Raw genomic sequence first — 14,126 nt, 5'->3', positions numbered from 1 at the left:
CAAAACGTTTAATTGAAGTTCTGCAAAAAAAATAGTGAATGCTATTCTGGAAGCGCTGCGTTAGATTACCTCGAGCCGTAAGCGAAGGCGAACGAGCGCCTTAAGTGACGTCACACGTGAGAATTTAGCGCTGTATGGCTGTTATCTTGAAAAATTAAGCTCGCAGCGTGCGCACCCGTTTGGAGGCGATAAAGTGTAGAACGCAAGTCGACGGGTAAGTGCCACCACTGCGTGGCCTTTGCAAAGCGTTAGAAACAATTGCCTTTTTGTGAAAGCGTTGCATTGTCAGCGCAGCGTGATAAATGCAACGGTCCTTAGAATTACTTATGTATGCCTTTACCAGTAAAAAGACACACATACAGAATAATAACACTTTTTTATGGTGCATCAGATATGCGCAACAATTGCTTTTTAATTGACAATCGCATAAGTATGAACGCTGAATTGTGAGCAATATTGGTGGATGCTGCGGATGGTTTCGGCCATTTGGGGTATGAATAGGTACAGTTAGGGGTATCGTTAAAGGAGCACTGACATCAAATTTCAAGATCGAGTAGTGCACATCAATCGATCGCTTGGAATGCATGGGTCTTTTTGGCTACAATTGAACGGCATTCGTCACGTGGAAGTCATTTTAATTCGATGTCAAACAGCGTAGAAAAGCTAAGGGGAAAAAACGAAAAACAGACTTTCCTGTGACATCGACACTGTGATACGTGTTTGGTGTGATACATTGCAAAAATACCATTCTGAGTGACGATGCCCTAGTAGCGATGACGTGTACGATCAGAGTGTTCTCATTGTGGTGCCAAAGCGCAGAAATGCGCTCGCTCGACGCGAAATTATCTCGTGAAATTATGAAGAAGAAAACCACCTTTAGAAGATTGGCAAAAGAAGAGCATGATTAAATGTGTGCTGTCGGTCAGAATGTCGGGGATTCGTTGTGAGTTTCAGATGAGGTGCAGTAGTCTTCTTCGAAGCACGGAAAAAGTGCAATGAGGGTGTATTTTCATATCACGTATGTGTTAATCATCAACTCGACCACAAGCTATCAATAGTGGAACAGCGTATATACAGATATCATCACTAACCAGTAACATTCAGGTAACGTTGAATTTTATTTCATCTGTAGACTTTGCATCCACGTAAAGAGAGTAATACCGTGTTAACCGTGAGAGGCTGAATATGTGGGGCCATCTGAAGGCAAAAAAGAGAAGCTGGCAAACAGGAAACGTATTGTATTTCTTCAATGATGCTCGTTCGCGATAGCTATAATGCATTAAGACCCCTGCGTATATCTGATTGCTTTGCACACTAAAACACACCAATATTGCTGACTGAGACACGTGAGTGGGCATGGCTGAAGAGTGCATCATCGGGCCCCTCAGCTTGGAACAGCGTTCATGCAGAATCACTGTTCTGCAAAAGGTCGATTGAAGCAAAAATAATTTTCGACGTCGCGAATAGCGCGAAGGACATGCTCCAGACTATCGTATTGAACCCCAGTGGACACTATGTACGGTGACGAATGCAATGCAGGTGGCAAGGCATGACTGAATGTGTCCACCTAGCTGATGAAATGTTTGCTTACCAGCTAAGTCTGACGTCACTCTTTTCTATGGAGGAGTGGTCCGCTGGGGCTTGATCTGGTAGTGACAGCGATGTAGCGCTAGTGCTGGTGCTCCCAGTGCTAAAAATGATGGGATTGCGGGCCGTTTTGAATGGTGCTCGATACCAGTGATATAAATCAATAAATGTGATAGTTATTTGTCCCTCATTTGCGCTTTAGGTCGGGAATCGCTGCCACGGGCTTTATAGCTACTCGCTTACTCAAGAATCTTGGCATGAGTAAAATTGATGTCAGTGCTCCTTTAAAGGGACACAAAGGCAAGCAATAAGTCGACGTTGATTGTTGAAACAGTGGTCCAGAAACATCGTAGTGTTACTTTTGTGCTAAGAAATGCCTTTTTTCAAAGTAAAATCAAGTTTTAGTGGTTCGCGTCGGGTTAGTTCACTTCGAATTACCCGCCTCAAGAAGCCGACGAACTTGTCCGATTCATGTCACTGTTGCCATGCACAACGTTACCCGGCGTTACTGCACTAGTAGCAGCAGGCCGAAAGCAGCTGGAGCCACTGCAGCGACAACGGCCATTGTATATTTCCCACTAGTGGCTTCGACTGAATGATTGAAAACTTTGTTGGACTATTTACAATGTGCTCTCGTTTGTAAGCTTCAGCACCAATGAAAAAATTTATAGAATAAAATAAAAATAAAAACCTCAGGTGTGCTCAAACTGATCAGCTTCTTACTGCTGGGCAGGGAATGGCGATCTTGCGCGAGGCAGTACACCACTGGTTCAGCCTGGCTCTGATGAGTGGGTTTTCAAGTATCCAGTTCGTAGTCCCTTCCATATCTTGCTGTAGCTGAAGCAGAGTACGTTGGGCTTTTTCATAAAAGCAGCTTGGCCTGATTCTTTAATGGGGCATTTTGTTATGCCAGCGAGTCCTCGTCAAACGTCCGTGCCTCTGAAAAAGGCAATCTGGGTCAAGGCCAGCCCGCAGTCCGCCTGGCGCGAACAACTCGACGGCGTGAACACGCGCGGCGCATCTCTGGCCCACGTGCATTGAGTCAGCTGCGCACGTGACAGCGAGCCGGCGTCCTCGTGTCTGGTGGTCTGACGCATGGCGCGGCGACCCCATTGGAGGAATCTGCCTTGACGACCAGCGGCGCTTCTGATTGGACATTTTGGTTGGACCCGGTGTAAATAAAAGAAGCCCTGCGGCGCGTCGCGATCGGCGGTCCTGAGAGAGGAGTCCCCATGTCGGAGAGCCGATATGTGTATGAGTCAGCGGTCTTAGGCGAAAGGCTGATCTATGTGTTAGAGAGGAGAGCTCGGCTCTTCGAGTCTCTGTCGGCCCCAGTGCCGAAATTGTAACGCCTCTGTATATATGCTGTACATAAACCTTGTTTAACTCACCGTCGTCTCGTCCGCTCGTCTTATCAGCTCTGCGCAGAAGCAGTCGCGAGCTGATAAACATACGCTACCGAACGGCTGGTGACCTTCCCGGCGGAGTCGGAAGCGGTGGCGCTCTTCGGGACCGTGTTGGCGTCGCCGTCTTTCGCAACAGTGGTGGCTTCGGCGGGATCGGTCCGTCTTTCGCAACAGTGGTGGCAGCGGTGGGATCCGGAGGTGGCTTCGCAACAGTGGTGGCAGCTGCGGGATCGGCCGGCGTCAGCGACATCGATGCGGTGAGTGCCTGATGTTTTCCCCTCAGTTCACCAGACTACTCTAGCTCAGGTTGTAGTAGTTTAGAGAAGGGCTGTGTGAAGCATTAGAGTGAGCTTTGATCGTTTCAAGCAAAGTCGAAGTGCTTTGAAACCAAAGTTAATGCGGAGGGGGTAAACACGGGAGAGTGAAAAATTGCTTGCGCGTCTTGCTAGTTGACTTATAGTGGGTACGGCAAGTAAATTGTTAACAGGGGCAAACAGCAAGAGGCTAGTGTGAACGATGGAGAACCTTAAAGTGAAGGAACTCATCGAAATTTGTGAGGAACTCGGCATTACTTTGGGCCGTGCGAAACGAAAGCAAGCGATCCTTGAGATCATGAAGGATGAGGGAGTGTCGGCTGAGGAAGTCGATGAGGCCTGGGTGGATAATAAAGCACGCCGTGAGGAGGCTGAAAGGCGAGAAGTAGAAGCTCGCGAACGTGAGGAGGCTGAAAGGCGCGAAGCTCGCGAACGTGAGGAGGCTGAAAGGCTCGAAGCTCGCGAACGTGAAGAAGCTGAAAGGCGCGAACGTCGCGAGCGCGAGGAGGCCGAGAGACAAGAGCGCCTAGAGTTGAAACGACTAGAATTGGCAATCCTACAGTGTTCGCAGGCGCCTAGCGTAGCTTCTCCGACGATTCAGGTCAGCGGTTTTAGAATTCGGGACCAACTGCCACCGTTCGTAGTAGGCGAGGACATGGTGAAGTATCTCGTCAAGTTTGAACACGTCTGTGAGCGAAACGCTTTGGAGCGGCCTCTTTGGGCGCGGAACCTGCTAGCTCTTCTTCCCAGCGAAGTGTCCGACGCGATAACTTGCTTGTCGAGGGAAGCGTTTGAGAGCTATGACGAGGTTAAGGAAGTGCTCTTGAGACGTTATAAGTTGTCACCCGAGGCTTTCAGGCAAAGGTTCCGGTATGCTGAAAAGGGGAATGAGTCACACGTTGACTTCGCGTTTCGTCTTAAAGCCGATTTGATTGAATGGCTCAAGGGCGAAGGTGTTTATGACGACCGCGATAAAGTGGTGGAATGCGTTGCATTAGAACAATTCTACCACTGCATCGAGGATAATGTCAGGCTTTGGCTGCAGGACAGACTTGGTGAAGTAAAGTTAAACAAGGCAGCTGAGTTAGCTGAGGAGTATTATACTCGCCGAAAGTTGCATAGCAGGGCAGTGCGCGTTGAAAAGGGTGAAAGGAAAGAGGGCTTTTCAAGGAAACCTGATCAACGGAAACCCGCTCCGCACCGTAATTTCAAGAAGGACCCGTCTCTTACGAAGGACAGTGTAGGGGAAGGGCAAACAGAAGCGGAGAAATCGAGTGAGGTTTCTACCACAAAGGCATTAGAACCGGAAAACAAACGGAAGCCGCTAATCTGCTACAACTGCAAAAAGGAAGAGCACATCGCGAGAAACTGTCAGGAAAAGTTTGCCTTCGCAACGATCCGAGAATCAGAAAAAAACATTCGGTTGTTGGAGCCGTATCTCCAAGAAATTAGGGTCAATGAGAAAACGTGCCGAGCACTTAGAGACTCAGCGGCAACCATGGACGTTGTCCATCCTTCATTGGTGTCTCCGGATGACTTCACAGGAGAATGCGCGTGGATCAGGCAAGTCGCCGAGGAGCAGAGTGTGCGCTTACCAATCGCCACGGTTGTTATTGAAGGCCCGTTCGGTGAGCTTCGCACCGAAGCGGCTGTGTCTGCCGCGCTAAATGATCGTTTTCCTTATCTTTTCTCCAACAACTCGGAGCAGCTTCTCAAAGAGCAGGGCAAATCGTTCTTCCCCAACTTAGCGTGCATGGCTCTCACGCGATCGCAAGCGCGGAAGCTATCGCGGCAGCTTGATCTGGTTCCATGCGGTGAACTCTCAAGTGACCTTGTCGGCGGGTCGACAGAACCTCAGAAAGGAAAGTTTCCGCATGAGTCATGTGAGCAGTCACGCGAGCGGCCCGTCGCCGAACCGACCGGCGCGGTTTCCGTAGAAAGGGGAGACGACATGGCGCCATTGAGTCAGAGCGAGAGGGTTGCAACGCTCTCGCCTGTAGCGGAAAGTTGGAGCGAGCGGCCGAGAGTTGATCGAGAGACGCTCATTCGAGAGCAGCGTGAGGATCTCTCGATTGAAGCGCTAGTGGAAAGCCAAATTGAAGCGCTAGTGGAAAGCCAGAAAAACGCGGCACAAGTGCTGTCGAAGGAGCACTACGAGAAATCGGGGAAGAAGCGCGCTTTTAAAGTTGATAATCAGGTAAGGCTGCTGCAGCCGTTCAAAAAGAACAAGCTTGAGGTTGATTGGGAAGGGCCCGCCAAAGTATTATCGAAGCTTTCTGATACCAATTGTCAAGTGAAATTAGGAAGGCGGCCGGACAAAATTTACAACTTGATGAAACCATGCGTTCAACATCAAGCGGTCGTAAATCTGTTGTTGAATGCTTCAGAGGAAGAGGAAGCAGAAAGTTTGAGTTCTATTGAGGTAATCGAAGGGGGATCGAAAGTAATCCGGGAGCAGATAAACCTAGAGCCTAGCTTAAGTGAAGGAGGACCTGAGAAAGAGGACCTGAGAAAGATTGGTTCCGAGTTTGAAGACGTGTTTTCGGACTGCCCCGGAAACATGAGGATGATCGAACACGATATCGAGCTAAGCGGTGAGGAGTCAATCCGTAGCATGCCGTATCGTTGTTACCCTGTGCAACGTCTAAAGTGTGAGCCGCTCTTGGTGCCGCATAGGTATCGTCGCCTAAAAGTGGCCGGTTACTGAAGTGGAGCATGTTGCTCCACAGCGCAACTTTGACGTTCGCTAAAGAAAAAAAAAAAGAAAAGGTAAACGCTAATGCAGGTGCATTGAGCAGTGCGTTCCAGCTAGTAACTTCTCAACCTTTCGGTTTCTCGCTGGCGATTCGGGGCAAAATTTTGACCTCATCACGACCTGGGCTGAGCGCTCTCGTTCAGAGTGATCTCAAGGGGCCAACTTTGTGGTATTCTAATTCGTTACGTTGTTGTACGTGGGAAAAAATTGAGTTGTCATTTTAAGAGTCTTGTGTCCCACATGTGCCTCTTGATGTAGAGGGAACAAAATTCCGATAGACACGTAGATAGGTATAGGTTGTACTATACTTTGTCTGGTGTTCTGTTGGGTGACCGAGGGCACTTGCTTGTGTCGTGTGTTGTCTGTTGTCGATCCGTTCTTGGCAAGTTGCAGAACCATCGACAAGTGCTGAAACCGAAGATGGTCAGAAGAGACGAGTGAAGCTGGTCGACAAGTTGTGGCGACAAGCCAGTGGAGCTGGGATCCGTCGTCAAAAATGGGTCGTGTTCCCGGAACAGTCTGGAGCTGTATTCTCCCCATGGCCCTGGAGGCGAACCTGGAGGGACCTGGCGAACGAGCGCACCTGACATCCGAGCCCCGTGGAAGCAGCTCGTCTTTCCGGTGCATTGTCTGGCGGCGGGGGTGCTGTTATGCCAGCGAGTCCTCGTCAAACGTCCGTGCCTCTGAAAAAGGCAATCTGGGTCAAGGCCAGCCCGCAGTCCGCCTGGCGCGAACAACTCGACGGCGTGAACACGCGCGGCGCATCTCTGGCCCACGTGCATTGAGTCAGCTGCGCACGTGACAGCGAGCCGGCGTCCTCGAGTCTGGTGGTCTGACGCATGGCGCGGCGACCCCATTGGAGGAATCTGCCTTGACGACCAGCGGCGCTTCTGATTGGACATTTTGGTTGGACCCGGTGTAAATAAAAGAAGCCCTCCGGCGCGTCGCGATCGGCGGTCCTGAGAGAGGAGTCCCCATGTCGGAGAGCCGACATGTGTATGAGTCAGCGGTCTTAGGCGAAAGGCTGATCTATGTGTTAGAGAGGAGAGCTCGGCTCTTCGAGTCTCTGTCGGCCCCAGTGCCGAAATCGTAACGCCTCTGTATATATGCTGTACATAAACCTTGTTTAACTCACCGTCGTCTCGTCCGCTCGTCTTATCAGCTCTGCGCAGAAGCAGTCGCGAGCTGATAAACATACGCTACCGAACGGCTGGTGACCTTCCCGGCGGAGTTGGAAGCGGTGGCGCTCTTCGGGACCGTGTTGGCGTCGCCGTCTTTCGCAACAGTGGTGGCTTCGGCGGGATCGGTCCGTCTTTCGCAACAATTTCCAGATGCTCCGTCGTTACTGGCTCGTGGCAGTAGTCACATTTGGGTCGGAGTACTTTGTCGAGTGTATCTTGTGAATGAGCGGGATTGTCGTGAGCTTTCTTGTTTGCAATATTCTGAGGGCGACCTCGTAGAGGAGAATAGAACTTAGAGCCGGGACATCGTGTTTTGTAGCTTCTTCTAATTTGGCCTCCTAATTGCCGCTGGCGTTGAAATTTTGCTCGGTAGTTGCCTTCATGAGTCTCAATTTGGGTCATCGTTACGGCCTGCTTCGTCCTTGCATCCCCGAGTCATTCCTGGCTATGATCCTGCAAGGCTTGTTGATGAACGAGCTCGTGTCCCGGTGTATTTGTGTGTCCAGGAATCACATGAACTCGTACCCCTACTGATCGTTCTTGAAGTTCGGCGGCATAGTGCAGGATGTGCCTGGCGTATGCTGGTAGCTTTCTTATAGTTTGGATTGTTTGAAACAATTGCTGTGAATCTGTGAAGATGTGAATAGCTTTTGGCAATAATCCTGTTTGATTTTAATGGGCTAGAGCATCCGAAATAGCGTACCCTTCAGCTGCTTCGGATAGTAAGCAGGTTTGAGTAATAAAGAATGAAGATGCTCCCCTGTTCTCAGGTTGAAAAATGCCCCTGTGTTGGAGCCCTCTAGAGTGCATGAGGCATCCGTGCAGATGATATCTTCTTCGTTAGGTATACTTGTAAGCTGTTAAATATGCCGCAGAGCGTAGTATGCTCTTCTTTGATTGTCAGAGGCTTGGTTCATATGTTTTGGAAGCGGCCCATTGTCTGTAACGGTAATATCTTCCCATGGCGGAATTCCGGGTGGAATTTGAGGCAGGTCTTGGTGCTTAGACCTAGCTTGTTTCTGACGGCTTTTCCAGGGTGGGGTAGCTTGAGGTGGTAATTTTGAGCTTGCAGTGCAGGCTCTACATAGTAACGTGAAGGAAGAAGTACACCTGTTGCGTACAGGTCTTGAACTTTGGCGTGTTTCACTAGCCCTGTGGCGATGCGAATGCATGTTCTGTTGATGCATTCAACTTTTTCACTGCTGCGGCGGCTGCATTTCCGATGGAGGCGGAAATGTTGTAGGCCCGTGTGCTCAGATTTGGGTGCACGGCAAAGAAACCTAGTTAGTCGAAATTTCCGGAGCCCTCCTCTTCGGCGTCTTTCATAATCGTATGGTTGTTTTGCGATGTTAAACCCTACAAATCAATATATCAAATATTTCAAGCTGGGTTGGCATCATTGGTAGGGAAAGTAGTCCATAGAGGAGCCTTGGGTGCACGAGCGTTTCTGTGAGCCTTTTAATTAGACCTTCGGATAGGCCCAAGGCGCAATTTGTCAACTTTCGCAGCACTCTTGTTGTCGGCTTAGTAGTGAACAGCACTTTTTCAACCCGTTTAATAGACTTGGCCTTTTGTTTATATAATATGCCTAGTACCTTAATGTGCTCTTTGCACTGTATGCTTGTGTTGCGTACAGTGAGTTGGATTTTATCTCGAATAAATTGCTGCTTGCTGTGGTTTATAGGTTTGAGAACAACTATAAATGCTGTCTTTTCCGGTGAAACCTGAAGACCTTGCCTGTCAAGAGAAGTAGTCGTAACTTCAATTGCTTTCTGGGGTGGCTGCTGTTGCGTAGAGATGTCTCGTGCGTTACACCAAATTGTAACGTCATCGGCATAGATTCCCGCTGAGGTTAACTGTATTTTACTTAGAAGAAAGGCAAGTGGGCGCATTGTTATGTTAAACAGTGCTGGAGAGATAACGGCTACTTGCGGAACTCCGATTTTGTTGGAGTATGACTGACTGGGGAAAGAGCCTATTTTTATAGAAAAGGTACTGTCCTGGAGAAAACTCCGGACATAATTATACAGCCTTCTACCAACAGGCAGGTCTGACAGCTCTCATAGTATAGTATCATAAAGCACCGAATCGAAAGCCTTCTTTACGTCAATACCTACAACAATGTTTGGCCAATAAGGTGAGGGGCTCTTCAGTACATCTTCGTATAGGCGCCGGAGTGTGTATTGAGTAGAAAGGTGGGGTCAAAAGCGAGTTTGGGTCCAGTGATAGTGCTCTCAATTTTCTAGCATTCAAGTGAGGCGATTGTTCACCATTCGCTCCATCATCTTTCTGATTACTGAAGTTCACGAAATCGGCCAAAAGTTGCTTGCAGTCGTCGGAGGTTTGTTAGTTTAGGCAGTGGTATAACATTTGAATGTTTTGACTTGTTAGGGAGATTGCCATCTTCCCATGTTTGATTGATTATAGAAGGAAGAGGGGTTAGTTGGTTCCCTGTCAGTTGCTGTAATTGTTTGTAGGTAATCACATCAGGGCCCGAAGCTGTTTTACAATATGACTCCTGTAGTGCTATTATAATTTCTTAAATTTTGAAGGGAGCATCCATTATGTCATTGCTTTGTTTTTTCTCTGGCCACTTTGGATACTCCGGATGCCTTGTCGGTTGTGGAAAAAAATGTGTTGGCGCACGTATCAGCGGTGGCTGGTGCTGATCAATAAGAAGCCAAACAGAGTTTTTTAGCGGTTGTTCGAGTTTTGCCTCGGCCTTCCAATGATTTGACAATGTTCCATAGCCTTTGATTATTTATCCAACTGTGTAGCTGGTTGCAGCAATCCTGCCACAGGTGCCTGCAATGCTTTCATGCGTACTTTGATGCTTGTCTCGTAAGAATCTTAAGGTTCAGACAATTGCGAGCTGATTTTCAGTTCTGTATGCATATAAAGCAGCTATGCGTGCTTCCCACATGTTAAAGAGGTGCCTATTGGGCGCAGGCTTCTGAGGAATCTTTTGGTGGTTTTTCTTGTCTTCCTTGTCGCTTCTCGTATATAATTTGTAAATTCGTCAAGGGTAACTGTTGCAGGAAATCGATCCATATAAGGCCGATACTTGTCATGTGTCAATGAAGGAACACTTCTTTGTCATAAGAAAAATTTCGCCCCAGGCATTCAAAATTGCTAAGCGGTCGCTGCCAATATTGTCCGGCCATACGTCCAAGTGCGTACCGTTTAGTAGGTGCCTAACCCACGTGATGTCTGCCGATGTATTAATATGATTCGCACCACCAATCCTCGTGTAATGACCTGGCGTGCTGAGAAGAGTGAAGCCGCCGTCTTCCAAAGCTTTTTGAGTTGCTTTCCTTTGGGAGAATCTTGTGAGTATCCCCAGACGACTCATGGTGCGTTAAAGTCTCCCAGAATTAGGGTTTGACCTTTAGGGTCTATTTTACTCAGGGGTAGCTCCACATTACTTCGTTTGGGAGGGCTGTAGCAGTATATTATTTCGTATGTCTTGCCCTCGTTTTCGGTAAGAGTCTGAATGTACGAGAATGAAACTGAAGAAAGGAGGTCGTGGACCGCCAGAAGGTGGTTCTTTGTATACGTAACACATATACCAGACGAAACGCTAGCATAGCTTAGAATGGGGCAATGTGTACCCGGTCCTGCACGCAAATTATATCGGGAGTTTTTTCTAGAGTATTTATGATGCTAAGGAAGTCATCGACTTTGTTTGGAAGGGTTTTCGCGTTCCACTGAATAATCAGAGGTATGATTCTGAATCTATGTTTTCTTCTTGATCGGCAACGGCAATAAGCCTGACGCGTTTGTTAACTTTAACCGACGTTTTTGGTTTGAGTGTCTGAAAAATGTGTTGCATGTGCTGTAGCTGCGCAGCGACTTGCTCGAAGCGACGCTCGTATTGCTCATGCTCGGGGGGGGGGGGGGCAGGGGGCGTCACCCTTAACTCAAGGTTAGAGCGTCTCTGGCAGTGTTTTGTTATTTCAATGAGATAATAAGAGTTTTAAAATCATCAATAGTTTTCTATTGGTCACTGATAATTTGCAGATACTTCTTCTGAGTGTTTCGTAGTTCCACTAGTTCTTGCAGTACGCTTGGATGCGTCTGTGTTGCAGGTGAAGCATTAAGTGGAAACTGCTCGTTATACACCTTAGCTGCATATGTGGCGGCGGACGGTAGCTGCGTCGGAGGTTGTGTTGCCGACTACGAGCGCGTCTGCGGTGTGAGTGTTAGTTATTCGGTTGCAAGAGATGGAAAGTTCTGTTCCCCTGACTGTTGCGTTTTCTGGGTCTTTTTGCCTGATGCGCAGTGGTTTAGTGAGGAATAGGGTGCCGCTGGCTTGTGTGATTTGTTTACTCGCTTACGAAAAGCAGCAGTAGCTGCTGCTACCTTTGGACAGTCAGGCGAGCGCGAGTCATGTGGTCCACTACAGTGTATGCATTTCGGAGTACAGATAAAATCGTCCGCATGTTTCGTATGGCACTTTGTGCAAACTCCTGAGTCCCTTTCCGGGGCTGTGCAAACGTCAGCTCTGTGTCCTGTGCCTAGGCAGTTCAAACATGACGTTATTTTGGGTTTGTATTCATGCACAGGCAAACGTAATGATTCGAAAGCCACGTAATCTGGAAGGTTTGCACCATTGAACGTGATTAATGCTGTGTTAGACGACCCGAGAGGCCGTGCTGACACGATTTTGTGAGTTGAACTTGTCAGGCCTTGCAATAACTGCTCTTCAGTTAATCCCCTGATTCTGTGAATGACGCCTATTATGCGCCCTTCACGGAGCGCAAAATATGTATTAAGCTGCACGATTTGATCGTCAGTGATCAGGTGGTCCAGGTTCAGCATTAGATGTGCAGCTTGCTCTGTGTAGCAATCAACTACTGCTAGGTTAGACTTGGTGAGGAGTCTGCAGTGAATGTTCGACCCCTTTATTTGAGGAAGACTTGGACGGAGTCTATACGCAAAGTGGTTCGGCGGACTCTGGGTGATGTTAAATGCTTTAGGCCTCATAATTATGGTTTCTAATAGAATATGTGGCTGTGGGGAAGTTGGTGGCTTGGGTCGTGAGAGTTTTCGGTTCTGGACTACAGCCCAGCTTTCCTGGTCGTCCATAGCTGTAAGCTCGGATGCCGCATGACGCTCAGCAAAAAGATGCGGACTTACTTGGTTTCCTGCTGTAGTGGGGCCGTTTGGGGTTGTGTCGCTCCGAAGCTCTGACCGGGATGATCCTTGGATGGTGGGGCCCACTGGCTGGTTGTTACAAGGATCATCCAGTTGGCGGAGGGGTTGAAGTCTTGACGGTGCAATCATCTCCTCTTCTCGGTGGGCTCCCCTTCAAGGGGAGCCGTCTCGGTGATGAGCGGAGCAAGAGAACCGTTGACAAACGACAGAAGCATTAGTTGCAGCAGCGCGCCACGACAACCTTCCTGCTCTTAGAAAGAGAAGCGTCCCGCCGCTATTGGCTTCGAGATCACACATATTTTTTTTTGTTTCAACTACACCTGCTCGATGGCACCACATCAACCGTGTTGAAACAAAGATAACAAGGTAATTATAAAGTGACGAAAACAGGTATCCAAGCCTGCAGAGGTAAAACGGGGGCTTAGGCAGGGGTGTCCCCTGTCACCCTTACTATTCATGATGTACCTACAAGGATTAGAGGCCCAATTAGAGGGAAGTGGACTAGGCTTCAACCTCTCTTTCGTCAAACAAGGAAAATTTATCGAACAGGCACTACCAGCATTGATGTACGCAGATGATGTATTGCTAATGGACGACAACAAGGAAGATTTGCAGAGACTGGTGGACATATGCAGTAATGAGGGAGATTGCTTAGATATCAGATTCAGTAAGGATAAATCAGCAGACATGATTTTTGATGACAATGAAAGTAGTGAGCTCAGAATAAAGGAGGTCACGCTAGAGATAACAGATAAATAGAAATATCTGGGCGTGTGGATAAGCAATGGGGCCGAGTACCTAAGGAAACATGAAACATACGTGTCGACTAAAGGTAACAGGAATGCAGTGATAATGAAAAACAGGGCACTGTGGAATTACAGTAGGTGTGATGTTGTGAAAGGAATTTGGAAAGGGGTCATGGTTTTTGGTCTGACGTTCGCCACTGCGGTCTTGTGTATGAGATCAGAAGTTCAAGCAAAATTAGAAATTAAGCAACGTGAAATAGGTAGGCTTGCCTTAGGAGCTTACGGAAATACACAAAACTAGGGAGTACAAGGTGTTATGAAATGGACATCATTTGAGGGCCGGGAAGCTAGCAGCAAGATAAAATTTGAGAAGCGTTTGAAAGAAATCGGGCAGGAGCGTTGGGCTAGCAAGGTATTCAGCTACTTGTACATGAAAAATTTCGATACAAAATGGCGGAAGCGAACCAGAAAATTGACTGGTAAATACTTGGAAAACCGCAGAGAGCCAAACCAAAAAAAATTATCGGTTAAGAAAAAGGTGAAGGAAGCTGAGACTGATATGTGGAGAGTTAGCATGATTAAGAACTCCGCACTAGAGATCTATCGAACTTTTAGGCAGGAAATTGCCAAGGAAAGTATCCATGATAATACTCGGGGTAGTTCTCTACTGTTTGAGGCCAGGACGGGAATACTGCGAACCAAGACATATCGGGATAAATACGAAGGGGTAGACACGGTATGCAGTGCGTGTAGAGAGGAAGAAGAAACTTCCTAACACTTGATAATGTTCTGTACAGGGCTTCACTCTATAGTTCAGGATGATGGCGCAGAATTTTTCAAAGCACTGGGGTTTAGGGACAGTGAGGGCGAAATAGAATTTAAGCAGGTAGAACCAACTAGAAGAAGGTTATCTGATTGGTGAATAAAGTCAAGGCACTAGTGAAAATTAAACCCTTCACTGCAAAGTATGAATCCTAAAC

The sequence above is a fragment of the Rhipicephalus microplus genome, chromosome 2, assembly GCF_043290135.1.
Source record: "Rhipicephalus microplus isolate Deutch F79 chromosome 2, USDA_Rmic, whole genome shotgun sequence".
Lineage (NCBI taxonomy): Eukaryota > Metazoa > Arthropoda > Arachnida > Ixodida > Ixodidae > Rhipicephalus > Rhipicephalus microplus.
The sequence above is the reverse complement of the archived record's forward strand: the minus strand, read 5'-3'. Positions refer to the sequence as shown.